This window comes from Myotis daubentonii, chromosome 2, assembly GCF_963259705.1.
Source record: "Myotis daubentonii chromosome 2, mMyoDau2.1, whole genome shotgun sequence".
Classification (NCBI taxonomy): domain Eukaryota; kingdom Metazoa; phylum Chordata; class Mammalia; order Chiroptera; family Vespertilionidae; genus Myotis; species Myotis daubentonii.
This window is the reverse complement of record NC_081841.1, coordinates 175,167,277-175,192,124: the sequence shown is the minus strand read 5'-3', so window position 1 is coordinate 175,192,124 and position 24,848 is coordinate 175,167,277. Positions and strand designations below refer to the sequence as shown.

At 37.6% G+C, this 24,848-nt stretch overlaps 1 protein-coding gene across 1 annotated transcript in view; it reads right to left on the bottom strand.

The window, feature by feature from the left end:
- The window catches only part of GPC5 (glypican 5), a 654,824-nt gene that overhangs the window by 282,857 nt on the left and 347,119 nt on the right, over nucleotides 1-24,848 (bottom strand). The window lies entirely within an intron of this gene.

Genomic DNA, 24,848 nt, shown 5'->3' with positions numbered 1-24,848 from the left:
GGGGGTGTGCAGGAGGCAGCTGATTGATGTTTCTCTCTCATCGATGTTTCTAACTCTCTATCCCTCTCCCTTCCTCTCTGTAAAAAAATCAATTAAATATATTTTTTTAAAAAACTAGGATCTTCACAATTTATATGCAATTGCTCTTGATGTGATATTACTCCTAGGTACTCACAACAGAGTTACAAAGAGTTTGTATGCACATGTGTCTGTGTCTGTCTATCTATCTATACTCTACACAACTGTATATATAGCTACAATATATTGAAAAATCATGAATGATCATCATTCCAATTCCCAATATAATGCAATGGAATTTATATTATTCTTCCCTTATCCATATTACTATACCATGTCTAATATTTGGCAACTGGCTCCCATTATCAATGTATTTACTCACCAGATGGTCAAGTCTAAAATGACAGCAAATGGCTTCAGGATTGCTAACATATTCCACTGCAATATAAAACAAATTCTACTAATTGTTCAATATGTATTCACAATTATGTATGTATTGGAGCATAGGGAGTGAGTACTTACATACAATGAAATGCACAAATCTTTATATACCAATGAGTTTTAGCAAACATATACTCCTATAGTCCATATTCCCATTTAGATTATACCATTCTAAACCTCAGTCAGAACGTATGAGTTACTCCACTGCATAGAAACAATTGGTTTGATAAGTCTTTTTGAATGTAGTTATTCTAATGTACTAGTATGTGAAATGGTATCTCATGGTTTTGATTTACATTTCCCTGATGACTAATAACTTTGAGCAATTTTTATGTGCTAATTAGCCATTAATATATCTTCCTTTGTGAACTAAGTGTATATTTAAGCCTGTTTTATTGGACTGTCTTTTTTAAAAATATGTTTTTAGTGATTTTGAGAGAGAGAGGAAGGGAGAGGAATAGAGAGATAGAAACATCAATGAAAAAGAAACATTATGGATTGGCTGCCTCCTGCATGCCCCCTAATGGGGATTGAGCAACCCAGGCATGCTCCCTGACTGGAATTAAACCAGTGACCTTTTGGTTCATGAGTCAACACTCAACCACTGAGCCACACCGGTGTGACTGTACTATCCTTTTAAAATTACTAATCTGTAGTATTTCCTTATATTCTAGATAAAAGACCTTTGCCCAATATTGTTTTTATACATATTTATTTCTGTATGTGGCTCTGGGCTCATTTTATAAGTGTTTTTAATGAATGTACATTTATTTTTTAAAATTTTAATGGCATTTTTAGCAAATAGAAAAATTTAGTAGCACTTTTAATGTTATTGCTATTACTTTCTATATTAATCTAAATCAATAGTTATATATTGTATTCTTTTAAAGTTTGACATATTATATACTATGTTTAAGCCTATGTATGATCCATCGTGAATTGTTTTTTGTATATACTGCGACACACACATGCACACACAAATATACATTCAATTGAATGGTGTTCTAAAACTATATGATGACATGAATTGACATTAAATTTATTTAGCAACTTTGCTAAAAATGCATTGACCTTACTCTTTTTTTTTTTGGCGGTCTAATTGTCTATTCTAATACTAATTCTAAACCATCTTAAACACTGTAGCCTTAATTTATATTTTGATGTCAGGAAGTGTAAATCTCTTAATCATAGGCATCATTTTAAATATTATTTTAATTATTCCATGTCCTTTATATTCCCATACTAGAGGCCTGGTGCACAAAAATTTGTGCACTCGGGGGAGTCCCTCAGCCCGGCCTGTGCCTTCTCGCAGTCTGGGAACCCTCAGAGGATGACCACCTGCTGGCTCAGTATCACTCCACAGCGGATTGGGCCTAAGCTGGCAGTCAGACATCCCTCTGGCAGCCTGGGAGCCCTCGAGGGATGTCCACTTGCCAGTGAGGAGCAGGCCTAAGCTGCAGTCAGACATCCTTAGCACTGCTGAGAAGGCGGGAGAGGCTCCCACCACCACTGCTGTGCTGGCAGCCGTCAGCCTGGCTTGTGGCTGAGCAGAGCTCCCCCTGTGGGAGCACACTGACCACCAGGGGGCAGCTCCTGCATTGAACATCTGCCCCCTGGTGGTCAGTGAGTGTCATAGTGACCAGTCATTCCCAGTCATTCTGCTGTTAGGGTCAATTTGCATATTACCCTTTTATTATATAGGATAGAGGCCTGGTGCACAGGTGGAGGCCAGCTGGTTTGCCCTGAAGGGTGTCCCGGATCAGGGTAGGGGTCCCACTTGGGTGCCTGGCCAGCCTGGGTGAGGGGCTGATGGGTGTTTTCAGGCTGGTCACAGCCCCTTCAGGGTGGGGGTCCCCACTGGGGTGCCTGGCCAGCCTGGGTGAAGGGCTGATGGCTGTTTGCAGGCTGGTCAAGCCCCCCCGCCCCCAGTGGGGATCCTCACCCCATGGAGGTTTGGCCAGCCTGGGTGAGGGGCTGAGGGCCATTTTCAGGCTGGCTAACTTCCCCTCCCCCCGGCAACGGAAGCTCCCAGCCTCTCCTTTTTTTTTCTTTTTTTCTTTTTTATTCTGGGATTTATTTACCTTCTATAATTGAAACTTTGTAGCCTGGAGTGGAGCTCAGAGCCAGCCAGGGCGGGCAGGAGGGAAGCCTCCTGCTTGCTCCAGCTCTGTGGCCACGGCCGGCTGAAAGCAGGTATCTGGGGTTTATTTATCTTCTATAACTGAAACTTTGTTGCTTTGAGTGGAGCTCAGAGCCGGCCAGGAAGCTTGGCTTCCTCCATCATTGGGGCAACCAAGCCTCCTGCTTGCTCCAGCTCCATGGCTGCCGGTCGCCATCTTGCTTGGGTTAATTTGCATATAGTCACTCTGATTGGTTGGTGGGAGTGGCTTAAGGCATTTCTAAGGTACAGTCAATTTGCATGTTTGTCTTTTATTAGTGTATATAGATTTTTGAATCAATTTCTCATTTCTATTCAACAGGTTGTTGCTGAAGTTTTCATTGACATTGCACTCAATCTATATATTAACTTGGGGGAAATTGACATCTTAACAATATTGATTATCCATAGATATAGTATTTTTCTCCCAATTATTAGATGGAATATTTGGTAGACAGGTATGATTTTTCCTATAATATTTTACAAATACCTTTCCATTATCTCTTGTCTTATAATGTTTTTGAAGAAAAGTAGTTATTGTTTCCCAGAATGTAATGAATCTTCTTTTATCTAGTTTCTTTCTAGTTTTCTATTCATCTTCACTTTTTGAAAGTTTTTCTCGGATACATTGAGGGAATTTATGTTTCTTTATGTCATGCTTTGAGTTTCTGATCTACTTTGTTCTTTAAGCTGTTTTTTACCACACTCAGGAAATTTGTTTTTCATTTCTTCAACTACATTTTCTACACATAGGCTTTTCCTCTTCTTTGGCATATCCGAATACATGTACAACAACTGTGCCACATGCTCCTGGTTACTAAAATGACATTTTATTGTATGTTATCTGAACTTGGTTTATTAAATCATTCTCTTTTCTTCAGCTAGGATAAATATTATTGATCTGCATTCAAATTTACCTACTCTTTCCAAACCTGTCAAAAATATTGTTAAAACCTTGTAGTAAAAGTTTAATTTAGATTTTATTTTTAAATTTAAAATAATTTCCATTTGGTTCTCTTGATATAGATAGAAATGGATATTTTACACTCTTTTCTGAATAAAAACTTATTTTCCTTTAAGTGCTTGAACACATTTAATATAGGCCCTTTAAAGTCCTTATCTGCTTATTGCAAGATGTGGACATTTCCAGTTTATGGTTTATTTAATACCTTTCTCTTGACTCTACATTCCATTGCTCATATTTCTTTGCATGTATATTCATTTTTTATCTTGAACTGAACTTTGTGAATATATTATGAATGCTGGATTCTGTTATCTTCCTCTGAAAAATATTGTTTTTAGTTATGGCAAGCAGTTAACTTGGCTGAACTAATTCCAAGCTGTTTCCTTATGGTGAACAACAGCTACTTTCACTACACTACTAGTTCTTTTGGGCTTCCAGCTGTTATGCAATTCTGGGATATTTAAAGTCTCCCTCATGAGAAGGAACTTAGCACACTTTGGGGTGTTAGTTTGGCAATCTCTATCAATGTTTCAATGCACACACCATTTAACCCTGTAATTTCACTTCTGGGTATTTGTGGGAAACTGTTTATTGCCTTCACTATCTGATAAGCATAGACAGAGAACTCCCCGAAACCCCCCCGAAGGCTGGGTGCCTTTGAAGCCCTAGCAAAGCTCGGAGCTAGGTGCCACCTCTGTTTGTCCAGACAGTGGTAGCTGAAACTACACCCCCATTTATTATTATGTAAATCTTTGCTGATGGGCTAGTCTGCCTGTTGCCAGGGGTCACCTGCCTAAGGGCTATGCTATGGGTGCATCCCAGATCAATAAAAGCTTGGTGAGGCCTGAGCAAGAAGGAAGTCCTTCGGGACTTGCCGCCTGGTCCCCCAATATTGCAAAATTATCTCGTGTCTTTTTCTCTCATTTGTTGTGCGGCTCCTCTTTCAGATACCGAACCCTACTCCACGCAGAACGTGGAGGGAGTCTTACTCGACAGGTATTTATCATGTAGATATACTGAATGAAGGATATTCATTTGTATTGAAGAAAATATACAGACAGCATCAATGGCCACCTATGGTATGAAATTAGTAAATTACTCATTTGTAATTTAGAGCCATTTTATGTGATCATTAAGATGAATGGGGGAAATGGGTCAACTTTATATATACTGACATAAGAAAATGTCAAAAGTTATATTAATCAATGAATACAATCAACTTACAGAATAAATAAATAAATAAATTAAGTCTCCCTCATGTAAGCACCGTTAAGGAGCGAGCCAAAGATTTGATAAGAGTTTATATACAGATTTGATGGTTCTTTCTTCTGTGGTCCTCCCCTTATTGGATTCCCCTCTCACTTTCAAGCCTGTCTTATGGACTTAAACATCATCATTTAACTCTTCAAGCCAGTAAGACCATAGCTTTTGGCTTGAGTTCTAGCCACCTAGTATCTTGTGACCTGTGTGTGCCCTCTGATGATGAGCCTTATAAATATGAATCTCTCCCAGCATAATTCTCTTCCGTTAAGGGTCAAATCCCTGCAGTCTCTGCTTTCTTTTGATCATTTTCCTGTGCATTGAAATAGCTGCTTTTATATTTTCCCCTGAGTTTATAATTTTTAGTTCCAGCTTTGCTGCTATTACTGGAATTGGAACCAAGTGGTTCACTTTTTATTTCAGTCATCATAAGGCATTATGATTCAAATATTTTCAATCTATAAAAACTGTCAGCTCTTTTTCTTACTCTGCCAGGAACAGTGCTACGCTATATACTATACATACACATTTGCTTTGACACCACGCACAAGCATATAATTTCATTTCATTCTAAAAATAATATTGCAGATAAGCATATTTACCCCATTTTACATTGCAAAAAATTAGGCTGAGAGATACTATTGCTTGAGCAAGTTTTAAAAGCTTGAAACAATCACAGTCATGTCACACTCTACTTCTGTTCATTCTACCTCCCCCTTTAAATAAATACATCTTACATCTATAATTTGATGAGTGCCGATTAAGCAGTGTTACTTGTGGTTAAGGTCAGGGGATTCAGAATCAAACAAACTTGATTTTTAGTCCTTCTTCAGTGCATATTCCCTATATAAATGGTCAAAACTACAAAAGAGGATGATAGCAAAAGCATAAAATTGTTGTGAGGATTAAATAGGCTATCTCATGCAGAATATTTGACATACATAAAAAGTACTCCATAGATATTAAATTTTATAATAACTATTAAACTAGTTTTATTTCAAAATACTAAGGATGTAATCTTCCTGAAAAGACTTTAAAAAATTATCTCATAATATATTTATTCCAGACTTGATCCAACACAGCTGCATAAATAATTCCAATCATACAAAGTGGGAAGGAGAAAGGGAATGAGCATTTATTGGAGGTATATTATGTTCCAAACATTGAGATAAGCATTTAAAATATATTATTGTGTTTTATTCTCATAACACTCTGGAAAGTAAATATGACTTCCATTTTTCACAGATATGGAGACTAAAGTTTTGAAAACTTAAAGTAATTTACCACCATCATAAACTATTAAGTATCTCAGTCACTCTTAAAACTTTAATCCGTTATTTCACTTCCCATGTTACAAAATTAGATTACTATGATCTATAGTGAGTAGTGAGTCTTATAAAACTCTTATTATTAAAACACTGTCTGGTGTTTAAATGTTTTCTGGACTTCATTTCCTCAGTCACTCTCCTTCCACTCCCCTCAATTTAATGTCCTAATTTTCTTCCTTCAAAATTTCATACCAACATAATAGAATTATAACTTGATCTTTCTGTCTTTCTCTGTATCCACTTACTTCATTTTTATTGGATTGGCTCCAAAATGTAGTTCTATGATCCTCAAAAACGATTCACATAGCACATAATCACATATTATATTGTTTTAGGCACTGAGAAGAGTGAATTAGACTTACACACTCTTATCCCTTCCCTGAAGGTTTTAACTGCATTGGTTTTATTAAATCATATATGGACACTTACTATTTTACCTAGCTAATACATTCTGTACTCGCCTCTTCCAGGTAGTCCTGAAGAATGATCTCAGTTAGAATACTACAGAACATACACAACCATATCAATACCTCAAAGTGGTTCAGCCAAAAATGATCTTAGAAATAGAATGATACATGTCATATCAGTAATATCAGTAATAAACTTCAGTATGAGATGAAAGGACTAAATAGAAATGAAACAGCAATCAAATAAAGGAGTAGGGATTCAGTTACATATAATTGTAATAGACAAAAGGTGATTATGACATTGGATTGTACTCAAAAGTACTTTATTATACTACAAATTTGTTTTATGCAATTTATGATACATTCTATAGTTTGAGACATAATTTTTAGAGAAGTTAACAAAAGATTATAGGTTAAAATGAACTGTTTATCTCAACTTGCAGAAAATAAAAGATACAAAGATGGTACATCATTGATCAGAAATACGAAGAAACTACTTCTAACTTCAGCTCTGTCTTTCTTTAAGATCTAAGGATATTCTTTAACAATTATTTGACCAAGTTGAAGTTGGATTATCTATTTAATTTCTTTCACACTTTTGTTATTGTATTCTAATCTAGGATTGATTATCTGAGGTCTGCTGAGTCACAATTAATATCTGTGGAGCATCAAGCAGACAAAAAGAACATATTTTGTTAAGAATGTGATTTTTACATGCAGGTAAAGGCTATGGTGAATGAACCTCTAAGTCTATGAATACCTACCTGTATTTGCAGTTTGGGGGATAGTGTCATAACATGAAACTTTTGACAACATACACTGAAAGGACAGGTTCATAAAATACATTTCCTTAGTTCCCACTTTTTCATAGTTCATCAGTATAAAACTTGTGTTAGTGCTACTTCCAGAGTTTGTTGTTTCATCCCTTTTCTTCTTAGTTTTCCTTCCTCATCCCTTTACAACACTGAATCCAATCTCTACATTGGTTTAGTAGATGTCAGAAACTAAATACTTAAGAAATGTCATCCTTGTTTAAATAAATGATTCTCTGATGCTTTTAATTGCTAATGACTCTTAAGAATACTTCACAGACATGGGGGGGGTAATATTAAGCTCAAAAAAATCTTGGCTTTAACATATGTATCCTAAAAGAAGTTTCTAAAACTTATAATAGAGAGCGACCTAGTCTTAGAGTCAGAACCAGGTGATTTTGACCGAGTATGGGAACATTCTAGGCTGGAGACACTTGAGATTATCATTTTCATTCTCTTGCAACAACAAGCTCTTCTGCTTCTTATGATCACAATTTAGCAGGAATATATCATAATAGTTCAGAGTATCAATATTTGAGGTAAATGACTCAGATCAACTCTGTCATTCCTACGCACTTGCCTGGCCTTTGACAATTTCATTTAGATTTCAGGCCTTAGTTTCTCCATCTGTAATAGTTCTATCTTTTACAGTTGCTTCAAGGATTAAATGAGATAATACATGCAATGTCAAGGGCAGGGCTGAGGCAATGGCAATCCCTCAATGCGCTTGCTATTTGGTATACTCTTCCCTTGGAGATTCAGAAAATATATAATGAGAGGGAAAAAAGGGGGAATATTATTTATACCATACCCTCCACTTCCACTGTCCTCTTATATCTATCTACTCAAATAAATCCAACAAGTCCTAGTTCAAATTCTATTATATAACAACTCTTTCACTTTTCTGAACTCCGAAATATTTGTTTGTTATATTATCTGTTTTGGAAAGAGAACACATACTATTTTACAGCATGTTAAAATGTTTTATATATGTATCATTTATCCCCAATACATTTTTAATATTCTTAAGAGGAAAAACTTCATCTTATATTGTTTTTAGACTTTCTTGGGGAAAATTAATTCTCTGGCAGAGCTCTGTCTGCACAGCAGAGTACAGGCATAATTGAGTTGGTAGAACACAGAGTGGGATTTCATAGATGTCTCTCTCAAACCACAAATAAAGAGCAAGTGTGTAGTCTCCAGACATCCAACATTGAAGTCATTCATGTCACAGTCAACTTCAAGCCATCAATCATCAACTTGAGCTGTTTATAGCACTTGAGCCCCTGATTCATATGTCAGGAAAAGATGGACAGACAATGAAACTTGCAACACCAATGAATTTCAACTGACTCTTTTTGTTTTTAGAGGAGTGAGGGAAGATGGAATTTAATTTGTTTCACTTTCCTTTGAAGCCATGCACATAGAAAAGAGACAAGTTCTGAGTGAGATAAGACATAAAGCACCAAGCTTCACACTTGAACATAATTGGTGAATATTGCCAGTGAGGCAAGTTATATAAATCTTTATAATTACAAGATAGTATTAAAATCGCACATAAAAGCCTTTTTTTAAATATGCTAGGAGGGGGGAAAAAACCACAGAATTTCACAACTAAAGAAAATATTTTCTATTTTGCATGTATGTGAACATTGCACCTTGATTTTTACTTTAATTCCTTTTATCTTGCATATTTGAAAATCCAGACATTTCCATTTATAGCCACAAGTGCAATAATCCCATAAGCATATTAACAAATTGATTTCAGCAATGTGAACAAAGGATCATAGGTAATGTTTAAGTTGGAGTTAGTCTAGGAATAAAGATTGGTTAGCCTTAACCAATTAGTATAATTAATCATATAAAGAGGTTAGAATAAATTATATTATTATCATAATGCATTAAGAAAATCTATTTTCATAAAGTTCAACATCCGTCCATTATAAAAATTCCCAGAAAACTAAGAGTAGAACTCCCTTTATCTAACATAAGATATAGCTACAGAAAACCTCACATTTATTGGTGAGTAACAAGCTATCCACTTAATTTTTGAATCAAGATAAGAAGAACTGCTATCTCCACTTTTACCCATCACATCAGGAAGTTTTAGACAATGTGGCAAGGCAAGAAAAAACAATAATATGTTTAAGGATTTGAAAGGAAGGGGGAAAAAATGACAGTTTCTCAAGTAATACTATTTTATAAAAAAGAACTTATAGGCATATTTATATAATTAAATAAGGAGCTCTACCACATTGTTGGCTATAAAATGGGTGCTCAGAATAAATTCCATTCCTATTTACCAGCAAAAGTAAGAAAATCAAAATTTTAATAAATTATATTAATACCAATCAATGTGAATTTGTAGATTCTTATGATAACTATAAATATATGTGGCAGACATCATCTGAGAAAATTATAAAATTTTACTGAAAAACATTAAAGAAATTAAAAGGGGTTAAATAATCAAGATATATATATATACCATATTTATTGTTTGAAAGTTGAAATAATGTAAAGAAGTAAAAACAATATAATACCACATCAACCCCCCCAAAATTTAGCTGAATTTGACAAGTTGATTTTAAAATGTATATAGAATTGCAAGTAAAACAGGGCTCAACTAAACATAGACACTTATAGAGATCTGCTAACTGAACTATGGCATTACCACAAGGACAGATACTTGAACCAATGGAACAGCATAAGAAGCTCAGAAACAGATCCATTTATTTATGAACACTTGATAAAGAGGTATTTACCACTTTAGAGTAGTGAAGAGAAGCAGGCTTTGCAGAAAGGAATCCACTTAAATAGAAAATGAAATAACCAGGACTTACATGACCCTCTGCATAAAATTCAGTTGTAGGGGCAACTAAATTTTACCTATATGTGAAATACATGTCCATAATACTTTGAGAAAATTGTGCAAGGGCATGTCTTTATATGCCAAGGTAAAGGCAAGTGTTTTTAAAACCCAAAAGCACTAAATCATAAAGTAAATAATTGATGAAATTTACTTTGTGAAAATTGATAACATCTGTGCATCAAAATTCGCCATGAAGAGAGTAAAATTATAAACCACAGTACGGAAGAAGATACTTTTTTAAAAAATATAATTTAAAAGGGACTAGAAAAACAACAATAACAAACCTCCTGCAAGTATAAAGAAAAAGACAAGACAACCTTGAAAAAATTGGCACTTTACAAAGATGGAATACAAATAGACTGTAACCAACAGGAATGAGGGAAATATAAATTAGAGCAAGGAAGATACCACCACAGACTTACTGAGTGAGCGAAAATTTTAAAGTCTGACCATACTCTGTGTTAGCGAGGATGTGGACAACAAGAAGTCTCATTTCATGCTGGTGATAATAGAAATCGGTACAACCTTATTGAATGCCATGTGGCATTATCTAGTAAACCCAAAAGTATGAAAAACTTACAATCTAGCAATTTCACTCCTCAGTTATACACTGTAGAGAAACACACATATGTGCAACAATTTATTCACACAAGACCTCTCAGTTCTGGCAGTATTGTTCCTAATAGTCTCAAAATGTCCAGCAGCAGACTAGATCAATAAATTGTGTTGTAGTCATAAAATATTCAGCAATTAAAAATGAATAAACCACAGTTGCACATTATTAAAATACATGGATCTTACAAACATAATATTGAGTATCAGATGCCAAATACAATGTAATGCATACAGTATGATACTTGTTCAAAACAGGTAAAACTGTTTATTTAAGGATGTCTACATAGATTAAATATATATGTGTGTGTGTATATATGTATATATATATACACATATACACACACACACATGTGTGTGTGTGTGTATATGCAAGTAAATGATTCTCAGTAAAGTTAGGAATCTTGTTTTCATCTGGGGAAACAGAGGGTTTTACACTGGCAAGAGGCCCATGTTTCCTTGTGGGGATGAATCTACAATGTTGGCAAAATTCTATCTTCTGAGTTGATAATGTCAACACGAAGTTCACTTTAAATGCATTCATTAAGTTCACATTTATGTTTTATTCTATGTCAGGGATGGGCAACCCTATTGTGAGTGCATGCCAAAACCAGCAAAATCTCTGACTCAAAATTCTTCTGCGTGCCAACCCTAATTTTTTGAGAACATGTTACGCCTACTTGATATCTCTTAAGTCATACGTATGTGAAGAACCTTGAAGAAATAATAAAATTCATTCGAGCGACAAAAACACAGTATATGATGATGAAAAATACATTTATTTTTTAATGTATACATGTACACATTATAGTCTGACAGAAAACTTTATGACTCCGTTTGATATTATCAGTGGGCCTTTTGCTGCTGCATCACTGATGACAGAGATTTTACATCAGGTTTATATTTCATGACCTTCAGAGATATGCACGAGCTACTACTTTCATCCGTCAGGCTACTCCTATTACGAGACTTAACAAAATTCATCACTGAGAACAAAGATTCACAAGCGTACATGGATGAAACCAAAAAACTGGTCGGATCTAGGAAGGCAGGGAGAGTTAAGGCAGAGACATAGAAATTGCTCTTCCCCTCTCTCGTCAATCCATTTCTATGGTCTTTAAGATAACTTGTTATGTAAAATTATTTATTTATCTAAGATGCACTTACACTGAATTTATCTGAAAAATAAAAAAGTCTATATTAAGAAAAAATTGTAAATGGAAGATTGTAAGAGAGGGTTTTGCGTGTCAGCAAAAGTTACTGGCGTGCCATTTTTGACACGCGTGCCAGGGGTTGCCCACCTCTGTTCTATGTATTATATTTATGACAAATATAAATAATTTTATAACATTTTAATAATTGCAGCTATGATGCAATTTACATAAAAGTAATTTATTAGGGTCTTTTAACAATATCAGTTATGTATAAGTATCACTACTCACAATACATAGAAATATGAAAACTTGAGTGGTGCTTGCTATTTGCATCAATGAAGTCTGATGCCATTTTTGTTCCATTGTTATTGTTGAAAGTGGATATGGCCCAGCGGTTGTGCTTCACAGGTCACCGGACATTCCAATCCAAAACAATGAACAAATAAATAATTTACAGAACTCAGAAGCAAACAATATGGGGCTTGCCTTCAAATCTCTCTCCAGCAACTGCAATTTAGAATAAAAAATAAACAACCTTCCCGTGTCATGTATCAATTGTGTTTGGCAACAATGTTCCCCAGATGCTAAATTCTAGTCCAGAGTTGCAAATTTATTTTCAAAATGTATCCCAATAATCTGGTTACAATAACGTCCTTTTAGGTGAAATGTTCCTTAAGGATTTATAAGCCACAAGTATATTTGAAACTAAAATAGTATTCTCCTAGCCAGGATTATAAACACAAATCCAATCATAGGTTTAAAAAAAAGACGTGAGTAGCTTACATAAACCAGGATGAAAACTAGTCATAAGAAAATGAAAATAAAATGTTGAGAAAAAATTATTGATCACAGAAAGTATGTTGAAGGAATAGAGGAGGCTGCAGGATTTTATTTTGGGTGGCTTGGGACTGACATTGATCAGCTTAAATCCAATTAGTTGTGTTTTTCTATAGTTTAAGTGTTTCCAGAAAATAAAAGTAAAGCCTTCCATCTGGACCATTCAGCAACTTCTCTTTTCTAATCTGAAATACTTTTTTATTAAATGAATACAAGTACTACAGAATGATCAGGTTGTATTTAATCTTCTATTTTTTTATTCCCCCCCAAAATGCCTATCTTCTTCTCATACATAATTTCCCAACTCCCCAAACTGGTGCTGTGGATTCTGAAGCATGCACTTGACTCTAAACAGGTTGATTGTTCTGGGAAAGAACTCCCACCTTTGACTATGGTTTTATTCCATCTGATGCAATGGTGCCATCTACAGACACGACTGCACATTTCTACAAGCTTCCCAGAAAGGATTCAAAATAAATGCTATAAGGAGGATTCCAAAGGATGTTGTTCTCACCTTGGTTCTTCAATTTTTATAACGTTTGTTCTTTTTGTACTACGATACATTGTAAAAACAATTCAATCCAGTTATGTACCATGAAAATGAATGCAAAACCCATTCAATTATAATCCAGAAGAGTTCAATCACTATGCTTAAAGATAGGAGAATAAATCTAGAAATGGCATTAAATTTTGGTATTTTGAGCCTAGTCGGTGTGGCTCAGTACTTGAGCATCAACCCATGCACCAAGAGGTTGCAGGTCAATTACCAATCCAGCATATGCCTGGGTTGGGACTCAATCCCCAGTAGGAGGCCTGCCAGTGGCAGCCAATCACTGTTTCTCTCTCACGGATGATTTCCTCTCTCTCTCTTTCTCCCCTTCTCTCTCTGAAATCAATAAAACTATTTTAAAACATAAAAATAAATTTTGAGGTAAATTATAAAATAAAATAGGGCAGGTTATGGGCCTTCCCACAAAGTACTTAAAATTCAAGCTAAAATTAAAAATCAGCACAAGTGAAAATAATTCCAGTTGAATTAATCCCTAAATTGTGTGAGTAGAATTTAATAACAAAAAATTATCCATACAGGGGAGCTCGGGAAAGAGAAAGATGTGTGCTGAGTACATTTCCTTGACATCTTTATCTCTTTCAATTCTCACCCCTCCACACTCTGGGAGAAACGTTTTTTTTGTTTGTTTGTTTGTTTTTTTTTAATATATTTTATTGATTTTTCACAGAGAGGAAGGGAGAGAGATAGAGAGAGTTAGAAACATCGATGAGATCGATCAGCTGCCTCTTGCACATCCCCCACCGGGGATGTGCCCGCAACCCAGGTACATGCCCTTGACCGGAATCGAACCCGGGAACCTCTCAGTCCACAGGCTGACGCTCTATCCACTGAGCCAAACCGGTTTCGGCTGGGAGAAACGTTTTAACTGAGCCACACCCAGGTGAATTTCCCAATGACACACTGCTTGGAAGTGGGAGGGCCAGGACTTAGACCCATGTTGTCTAACCTTAAGGCTAATCCCCTCTCCATTCTACCACAACCATAAGCCCCAGAAGAAATCTCCCACAGCTTCAAAAGGAGCGTGACAGGACCTGATGCCCTCACTTCCTAGGGTAACTCAGAGAAGGTGTCTTCTAGGAAGCTTTAAAATACACATCGCTACACACCAACTGCTCAGCTCTGCTGGGATGGATGCTTTTCTTGAAAAGACATCCTATAAATAAAAATCATAATAAAACATGATCCAGGAAACAGCAGGTTCCTGGGATGAAGGCACATGAATGACTAAGCAGTTAATTATCTTCCTCCTTGATTTCAATGCTGGGCGAATTTACCCTTATTAAAGAGAATAGGAACCAGCAATGAGTAACCCTCGCTGAAACTAAATCCATCACACCCTTCTTAGCCCTCTAGCCAGGCAATTTGTCCAGTCTTAGCTTTCCTATCCAGGGAAGAAAGAAACGCATCCAAGAAAGGAAAAAACCATCTCCTACAATTCCCCAGTAGCCATTCATTCATGCATTCATTGCATATGCATGCCTCCATTCAACAAACACTTCAACAAATGTCTGCCTTGCATGTCACAGGCAGAGGGCACAAGAATTTGAACAAGACAAACTCAGTCCTTGCCCAGGAAGAGCTTACCATAGCAGAAGAGTACAACTGGGAGGTGGTACAGTCCAACACCACTAAACTACACACAGTAAATCATCATTAAATATTTATTAAATGAAGCCATTTCTGGCTAACTTAGCCCGTATTGATCTCTCCATCTGATCTCTTTAAGGACCAGAGCACTTACACTGTAAAACACTATTTAGCTAAGTAAGCTCCTGGAGAAGTGGGGCAATGGGTTTTATTCTTTTGCTAACCTGACATAATCAAGTACTCCACAAGCAATTTATGATAGACTGCTGGTAGTACAGGAAGTGGGAAGGAGGAGTGGGATGAGAGAAGGAAGAAGAGGAGGAAGAGAAAGGAAAAAAAAGAAAGAGGAGAAAGAGGGGATCTCATATGAACTATTCTTTGCTTTAGGAAAAATAAATCATTTCTAACTCATGAAAAAAACCAATCCTATATAAGTGGAAACTGAATGGGAAAACACAACTCTAGGTGGAGTCACTACCACTACTGGGCCAGAGCTTTGAGTGAGAGCCAGGTCCCCTGCAGGGTGGGGAGGCACTGCTGAGCCAGCGTGTTAACAGCAGCTGGAGGATACATCACGTCTTGCTCATGTAGGAATCATATGGCCCGGATTTCCATTACCCTGGGTCAGATGATCTATGTGCCTTTGGCGCCAGCACATTGCCTACTACACCATGTATGTCAAATGTTTGTGGAAAGAATACTATAAAGATACAAGTATTAGAAGAATTCAAGGAAAGAACAAAAAATAGGGGAGTAAATGGAGTCACACTGTGTTCTCTCACTTATCCACTAGAGCATTGGTTCTCAGCCCCTGGCCCTTTAAATACAGTTCCTCATGTTGTGACCCAACCATAAAATTATTTCGTTGCTACTTCAACAGCCAAAGAGGTCGCGACCCACAGGTTGAGAACCGCTGCACTAGAGCATTGCAAGATCTGGGCTGCTGTGGTCTCTCTCTTTACTGAAGGTGGTAGCCTTTCTCGTCATTCCACCGGGCACTCCTTTGTGCAGGTCTTTTAAAATTAGCAAGGAAGACAATTGGGATGCAAGGAATGCCTATAATCTTTAAATCTTCCAAATGCCTGCCACAGAGGGAAGTAGACCCCAGGTGTTGACCAGCCTCAGGTACAGCAGCACTGAACCAACAAATAAAAAGTGACTGTCAGACACAGGCTATCGAACACTATTGCATTCCAACAGCAACTTGAGGATGAATTTCAATATTGTATTTGTGAAAATACTGCATATTATGGTATCAGAGTCCTTTGTCCTATATATACCTGTTAATACTGAATGTACAACACCTATAAATGGTAGATGAATAGATAGATATGGACATGGATCTATATATAAGAGAAAGAGAAAGAGAAATATAGAGGTATAAATGATAGAATTTAAATAGTACTTGCATAGGTATCCCTAAAAGCTATATTAAACTTTCAGTTATGATGACTTGAAAGCCTTAGCCTAAATATTGATTATCTCATCAAAAACCAGTGTTTATATTGATAGGATTTAAATTTTTTTTGGAGGGGAGAATTTTAAATGCTGAATTGGCCAAGTCTCAAAAAATGCTCTGTGTTGTTAATTATTAATTTGGTTTTCCAAATTAATTAGATTATTTCTAATTCAAATGTCTAGCTTTCACACAAAGAGGAGATACTGGAAGAAATCTGAATAAGGTCACTGCTTGGCACCTTTTCTAAATATCCCCCTTATTTGTAAGACTTGGCAAACTTCATTTGCCCCTTCATGCTCCCTATCCTCCACCCCCCACCTGAAAACCATGTAAGGACGCTTCTGCTACCGACCCTACTGGCTTTTGGACCTTCCAGGACTAACCCTTTCTTTGCACCAACCACCTATTAAGTTCTGTGAATACTCTTTACTTTAGCGAGCTCTGCAGGTTCTCACTGTCAGGCTAAAGGAGAGTTGGAGACTTGGCAGTGCCGTGCATGCCGCTTCTGTGCCACACCACGGCAGCCGGAATCTTGGCAGCCAGTCACAGCTAATGAAAATTTCAAAGGTACAAAGCACTTCTCAGAGCTCTGGAGAAGCAAGAGCGCTTTCAGCGGGACCATCACAGGTGCACACAAGTAATCCAAAAAGGGAAGTGGTGGTGGTGTGTGTGTGGGGGGGGGAGTCTTCTTGGGCCTAGCAAAAAATAAAAAATTAAAATAAGACGTATGCATAAACCCTGTTTTATGTGTCAAAAAGCCCCTTTCCATATTCAGCAAGTAACTGCAAGAAGATCAAACTGCAAGAGTGCATAAGGATCCATTTTTTTTTCATGTTTAAAGAACAAACATACAGATCTACAGTTTGAAATGCCTCTCTAGAATTTCTGCTTCAAACCACAGTAACACAGCGGCTCTATGGCACTTTGGTCTTAAACCACACACATATTTTAAGGGGTAAGACAGATGGGGGAGACAATGAATATAAACCCAGCTGGGCTCAGACAGTAACCCAAAGAGGTGAAGGTATTTTAATCAATGTGCTCTTGGGAACTGGGACAGAAGTAACAAGAGCGACAGCTTTCTGACTTTTCAACCTCCATCTCCATTTCTGCTACTGGGGTTTACTTCATTCGGGCAATTAAGTGACTGGTGATATAGAATAAACAGAAATTGTGAAAGTTACCCTCCCTATCTGCTGTGAATACCATAGGAATGCTGAAGGGGCCATAAAAAATAAAGAAGAAAAATCCAAACAACACAGCAAATTGAGGAATAATAAACAATATTACACCACCCCACACCCCCAAATTGAGGATGTGCTGCAATTAGAAGATAAATTAGACCTTAATGTCGGTTCTATGACTAGATGCAAATCTGGGCAATTTATTTAAGCTTTCTGGGCCTTTAGTTCCCCATTTGAAAAATATGAGTAATAATAAATGTTCAAACTACTTTACAAGTTTGTTATAGAGTATAAAATAGCTGGTGTGTTTAAGCTTCCTATAAGTATTTTTTTATAAGCCTTTTTTGTTTTGTTTTGTTGTTTTTTTGTTTGTTTTCCTGGTTTTTCTTTCCAGCTTCTTAGCAGTGTTCCTTTATTCTACAGTTTCAAAGCAACCAAAATGCATATGTTGAAAACAAAGGCATATGCATATACAGGAGTATGATTTCACAGGTCTAAGAAATAGGACAGGAAGATTGAATAGACTCTAAAAACATTTTTATATTGACAATCTGGACTTCTGTAAACCTTTATCTGAGTCTATGCCAGTTAATCCCATCTCATTCATACAGATGTTCAGCATTGAGAGTATAGATATTTCCAATTCAGCCCCTTCCGTAAGCTCTCAGGTGCGATGCTTCCACTTGCATTGCAGTCTGATCCGTTTTGCTTCATTGGGCTCGGCTGCCTTGGAGCAGCGGCTCTGACTCACTGACACTGCAGCTCCACGCTGTGGCTGAGCTGAGAAAACGTTCTCAGTGAACGTGTCACCCTGTGTATTAGAAATTTGCTCGGACGTAGTAACATCATTTAGGAAGGACGTTATGGAGGTGTGGCTCTTTTATTTGTAGATTCCTATGCAGAGAGCAACATTTTGGGGCTTCCTATCTGAATATGATTATTTAACACAGTTCTTACTTTAGTGGATAGTGTAATGATTTTGTTTATGTCAGTAACAGCATTTTATTCAAGGCAATTTACCATAACAGAGAAATAAAATTGCCTAGAATCACATACTTTTTACAAAGTAATCTCTCAAATCTATTTTTAATATAAAGTTGCTTTATGTTTCTGGTATTGGGTTAGCAGTGGTTAAATATTAAACAAAGTGGGCAACAACAGAATGATTGTTGTACCTATACCCTTGTAGAGTTTACAGAAATAACACCAGATTTGGTAAATCTGAAGAGCCATTCACTGGCTCTATAATACCAGAAATCACATAATCTGTGAATTCTGTGCCCTAATCTACAAAATACAGGAAATAATAAATGTTGCTTTGACTTACCTATAATAATAAAGGGTAATATGCTAATTAGACCAGACATCTTCCAGATGTCATTCTGGACATTCTTCCTGATGAAGCCAGGCCAGAGGGAAGCCAGCCCAGTCCCGGGTGCCTGCGGGCAGCCCTGGGGAGGCCAGCCAGGGTCCCAAGTGCCTGCTGGCAGCTGAAGGAGAGAAGGCCTACTCTTGCAAGCATCAGGCCTCTAGTAGGAAATATCCTATCTAATAATAGACAAATATGGTAATTGTCCGTACCTTCGCTACGCCCACATTGGCTACTCAGCGTGATATGCAAATTAACTGCCAACAAAGACGGCGGCTAATTTGCATACTGCAGGCAGGGCGGAACAGTGCAAGCCGCCATCTGGGCTCCATGTGCGGACCTGGGCGATGGGGCTTAGGCGGCACCTAAGCCCCGCACTGCTAAGCCCCACCCCCAGCCAGGACGCCTGTGTGCCGCCTAAGCCCCAAGCCGCCTAAGCCCCGCCCCCAGCCGGGAACCCATGACAATCCACGAACAGGAAAGTGCGGAGGGCAGGCAGCCCCCAGGTGGGCATGCTCCTGGGTCGCCATGGCGATCTGCAAGCAGGAAAGTGCAGCCTGCAGGCAGCACCCCACACTGGCCACAGCTCAAGAGAGAGAACAACACGCAGTGGAGGCCAGGAGCCTGAGAGATCAACACAGAGGGGTGCCTGCTCCAAGCCTCCATGGTGTGGCTGGGGGCAGGCCCCCAGCAGACACACACACACACACACACACACACACACACAGAGCGACTGATCTGAGCCTCCTATGCAGCTGGGGGCAGGCCCCCAGCAGGAACACACACTCACACACACACACAGCGCCTGCTCTGAACCTCCAATGCATCTGGGGGCAGGCCCCCAGTGGGGACACACACACACACACACACACACACACACACACACACATGGGATGCCTGCTCCGAGCCTCTGCTGCCAGACTGTGGCCCCATCAGCAGGACACCCACTGAGGGCTCCTGGACTGTGAGAGGAGCAGGCTGGGCTGAGGGAACCTCACACCCCAGTGCATGAATTTCATGCACTGGGCCTCTAGTTAAGTAATATAATATAGTAAATATCTAATATAAATTCTGGAACATAATAAACAATCCATAACTGGCATTGGTTATTCTACCAAAAAATGAGGATAATGAGGTCTCAGAGCTTAGTCCTCATATATAATAAATTCACAACCCCAGGTTTAGTACTCAGTTATCATAGCAATTAAGTCTCTGAAAAGAAATCATTTTATTATTTTCTGAATTATCTCCAAACTTCTCTTAGTTTTGGTGTGGTATAAAATATGACTTCTCCCTTGGAATGGAACACTTTATGCCACCCCAATTAAGTAAAGTGTTATTTTTTTTAATTGCACATAAATATCCAAGAAAAACTGCATCCCTGAATCTTAGATTTCATACCACAGGCATATAAACCCCAAAAAATAATGAACTATGTCTTTATGCCTACTTCTTAACAAAGACCAGAGTGATATTATAAAAGCTACTTTCCATTTTATTTTGTATGTCATGAATGCATAATACTTATTCATGTACTAGTATAGGGAATACATATTCAGTAGAGTGTATTTAATGTACATTTCACTATGTGTTTGGAACATATGCACTCTGTGCTAAACATTTCTCTTTATTTTTTTTTTTAAAGCAGATGATGGGCATTTTATGTGTGAAAAATGAACTCGATTGTTGTAGCATATTCCAAGGAAATTAAAAAAAAAGATACTGAACTGCCAGTTCATTGTATAATAAGCAAAAGTAAGCAATATAGCTGAGGAACCCATCTGATCTGACATTCTGTTTGATTATATATCTCTTCTCTAACGGAGCCAGTACCCACAAGGCGATTATAGTTTCACCAAACCAAATGTCAGCCGCTGGGCAGGGTCCTCACAGCTTTGGCATCTGGCAGGGCAAGGCAATGACACCATGCAAGGACTCTGGCTTATTTGTTAGCCAAACTTAGTGTCAGGAGAAACTTTATCATCTCCAGCTGTCAGTCACAAGGCCTCTCTGCCATTGGAAAGTCTGCAAACAGGACAATTACTGTGATTAAACAGCCATGGACTTAAAATATTTTGGTAGCAGCTAAAATAACTGTTGAATGGTGATAGTAACCCACCAGATTTAAGGTGCAAAATTCTTGGCTAATTACTATAAGTTTAAAGTATCTAGTGATGCACTAGTATAATGTCAAAGCACAAGAAACAGGTGTAGAAATAGATAAGGCTTAAGCATATTCCTTAGAGATATAGTAAAGGTAGCCGTTTTTTACTATAAAAACATGAAATCTTAGACTACGTCTTTCAGGGTATACAGCTTATACTGTTGACAACTAGCCATCATCTATATATAAAAGAGGCTAATATGCAAAGTGTCCCCTCAGGAGTTCAACCGGGAGTTTGGTCGCTCGGTATGACATACGCTGACCACCAGGGGGCAGCGCGGAATGAAGGAATGCCCTGGCTGGCAGCCGGAAGGCCCTGATCAGCCCTGGTTGCCGGCCAGGTCTAGAGACCCTACCTGTGCACAAATTTCGTGCACCAGGCCTCTAGTCATTATATAACTTACTCCAGCCATTGCTTTCAATTCATTTATCTATATTTTGCACTCATCCCTCTAACACAAAGTTACTGAGGAGCATTGTGTTGGGTCAGAGCTGGAAAGCTAAGTGCTGAAATATGGATATATGCAATAATGGTAGCACTGACTCTGAAGTGGTGTACTGCCAGGTGGAACTTTTAGTTTAATCCTACTTCCATAAATATTTCTATAAGGGAGCTACCTCAGCAAGCCCCCTGCCTCCCCCCCCCCCCCACAATCCCCAGTGGTATGCCATGTCCTAAGCAGAAGCATAACAGGACCACTCTGGAGAATTTAGGTCTGAGGACCCAGTAAGAATTTGAAGTTTCAAGGAATCACTGTTATGATGCAAGGTTTCATAGGCAGGAGTTGATAGAAAATAATATATGGATGTAATAAATACAGTAGTTTCAATTTTCTGTGTTATAGTAGGAGTTAGCTGATCTAGACTTTCCATTTTGCTGTCTCTGTCCTTGAATCACGGACAGTCACCCTGATATGAGGAGCTGTCATGAAGTCCTAAGATTTCAAGTAGGCAGGTAAGAGTACAGTCTGGGAGTTGTAGAACTACCAGAGTCCCTGTGATCCGTGTCAGTTCAAAGGCACAGAGAGCTGAGTTCTTCATAGATAGGTCGGTCAGAATCCATAATAATGGTAAAGATAGGAAGGCACAAAACCAGGGCTAGCAGAGCTATAATCAATAACCAATGAATTCGGTGCACTCTTCTTTCTTTCCTTTTGTATTTGGGTCCTCCTGGCCTATTAAGCTATGTTTGAAGTCATGACAAAGCAGAACTCATGCTTACAGCCAAAGAGACAACTATGACTTTGGGAGGATGAAGGATAGGGGAGGTTATAAAATTGTTACAATAAATCATACTTAAATTCAACTGTTTTCTAGGAAGATCTATCTTAAGAAGATTATGGGTTCATTGTTGATCTCTAATCTTAAATTCATATTTTCTAAACTTCCACACTATACTAGTCCCGGAAGATACTGATGAAAAAACCATTTTGTTAGCAAATACTTTCAGGAAACAGTGAGCTATGTCATCTTCAAGGAATTATATGTACAATGGCCTTATTAATTGCTCTAAGAAATCTTACAATTAGAAACAAACAAAACCATACTTAATATTTAAAAATACATATATAATCTTCAAAATTTTGAAACTTTTATTCTTCTTGTTGCTCCTCTAAATATCTCTCAAAATAAATCCTGGAAAATATTCTTTATATGACTGATCTTACACTTAATTGATTTCCTTTACATTCATGCCTATATTGGTTAGCTGATCAATTCACTTGATGTGCACTTTTACAGTTATTCACTAAAATGCACCAAGAAGCAAAGAGAGAGGACCCAAATAAACAAAATCAGAAATGATAGAGGCGAAATAACAACTGACCCCACAGAAATACAAATGATTGTTAAAAAATACTATGGACAACTCTACTCCAACAAACTAGACAACCTGGAGGAAATGGACATATTCCTAGAAAAATACAACATTCCAAAACTCAATCAGGAAGAATCTAAAAATCTCAACAGGCCAATAACTATGGAAGAAATTGAAGCAGTCATCAAAAAGCTTCCATCACACAAAAGCCCCGGACCAGACGGCTTCACAGGGGAGTTTTACCAAACATTCAAGGAAGAACTAAAACCTATCCTCCTCAGACTACTACAAAAAATCCAAGAGGAAGGAACACTTCCAAGCTCATTCTTTGAAGCCAGCATCACCCTAATACCAAAACCAGGTAAAGACAACACAATGAAAGAGAATTACAGGCCAATATCCCTCATGAACATAGATGCCAAAATCCTCAACAAAATCTTAGCAAATCGGATCCAGCAGTACATCAGAAATATCATACACCACAACCAAGTAGGGTTTATCCCAGGGATGCAAGGATGGTACAATATCCGCAAATCAATAAACGTGATACATCACATAAACAAATTGAAAGAAAAAAACCACATAGTCATATCAATTGATGCAGAAAAAGCATTTGACAAAATTCAACACCCATTTTTGATAAAAACTCTCAGCAAGGCGGGAATAGAAGGATCATAAAATTTACTAAGTACTTTCCCACCATGAGGGGTGGGAAAAAATAGGCCTACAGTTGTTTATATGGAAAATCATACAATAATTAACAAATAATTAAATATTAAACTACAGTTTGCACTCACAACTGTATACTTTTGTCAACCCCTTTATTGTTGAAAAGGAGAACCTTACTCCAATGTTGAAGAACAAAATTTTAGCAAATTTTTGGTTTCAGTTTCAAAGTCATACAAAACTATGTGCTTGATACCAGAGGGCTATTCCTAGAAACCCTCTGCCACCCAGAGTACAAAAGTCATCCCAGGGACCCTTAGTTTAATTGCCTTAGAAGGTCATCAGAGAATTATCTTTGAGTATGTCCAGGTCAGATTTGAAGCTATAATTTGGAGTGGGAATAATATACACACTGCATTTTTCTAAAGAGCATCTGGCCTAAGAATCAATATAGCATTTCATTTTCATTGCAGCAGCTCTTTAAATTAAAGTCCCATTTATAAATGTTCTAATATGGCAGTAAGGGACTCCTGGGTATGTTTTAGTCTTTCATAAATATATGCCTCCTGTGTGTTGCAAGTGTGATGTGCACGGAATAAGTCTCTTCAACCATTCAAAGCACTAATTAATGATCCAATAAAGCAAAGCCTAGGGTATCCTAATGGCAGCAAAACACAACTTTTTAAATTGGAAAATAAAATATTAATTTGTTCCTTCCAATAGTTCTTAAGCATATGCATAAAATAAGCATCAAGGGGTTAAAAATAGGAGAATTCTTTAACCATAACTTTACATGTAAAATCTCTCTTGACAGTAATTTTTAGCTTTAAATTTAAATATTTTCAGCTCAGTTTTGCATGGGGGCAGAGAGTGGACTTGGGGGCTGGCGGTGGAACAGTTTGAAAAGCTGTACTATTAGAATACTTTTAAAAGTAAGTCAACCATACCATGCCTTTTCTCTTGGCCTATCTTTTTTTTTTTTTTAACTGCATACTTCTCGGTCAATTTACTAAAGGAAGGAGAGAGAGAGAGAGAGAGAGAGAGAGAGAGAGAGAGAGAGAGAGAGAGAGAGAGAGAGAGAGAGAGATGATTAAAGGCTATGCTCTGCCATATAGTTCAGAAAAGCAATGATTCTCCCCAGCTCTATAACAGTCCACAATGAATTAAAACTC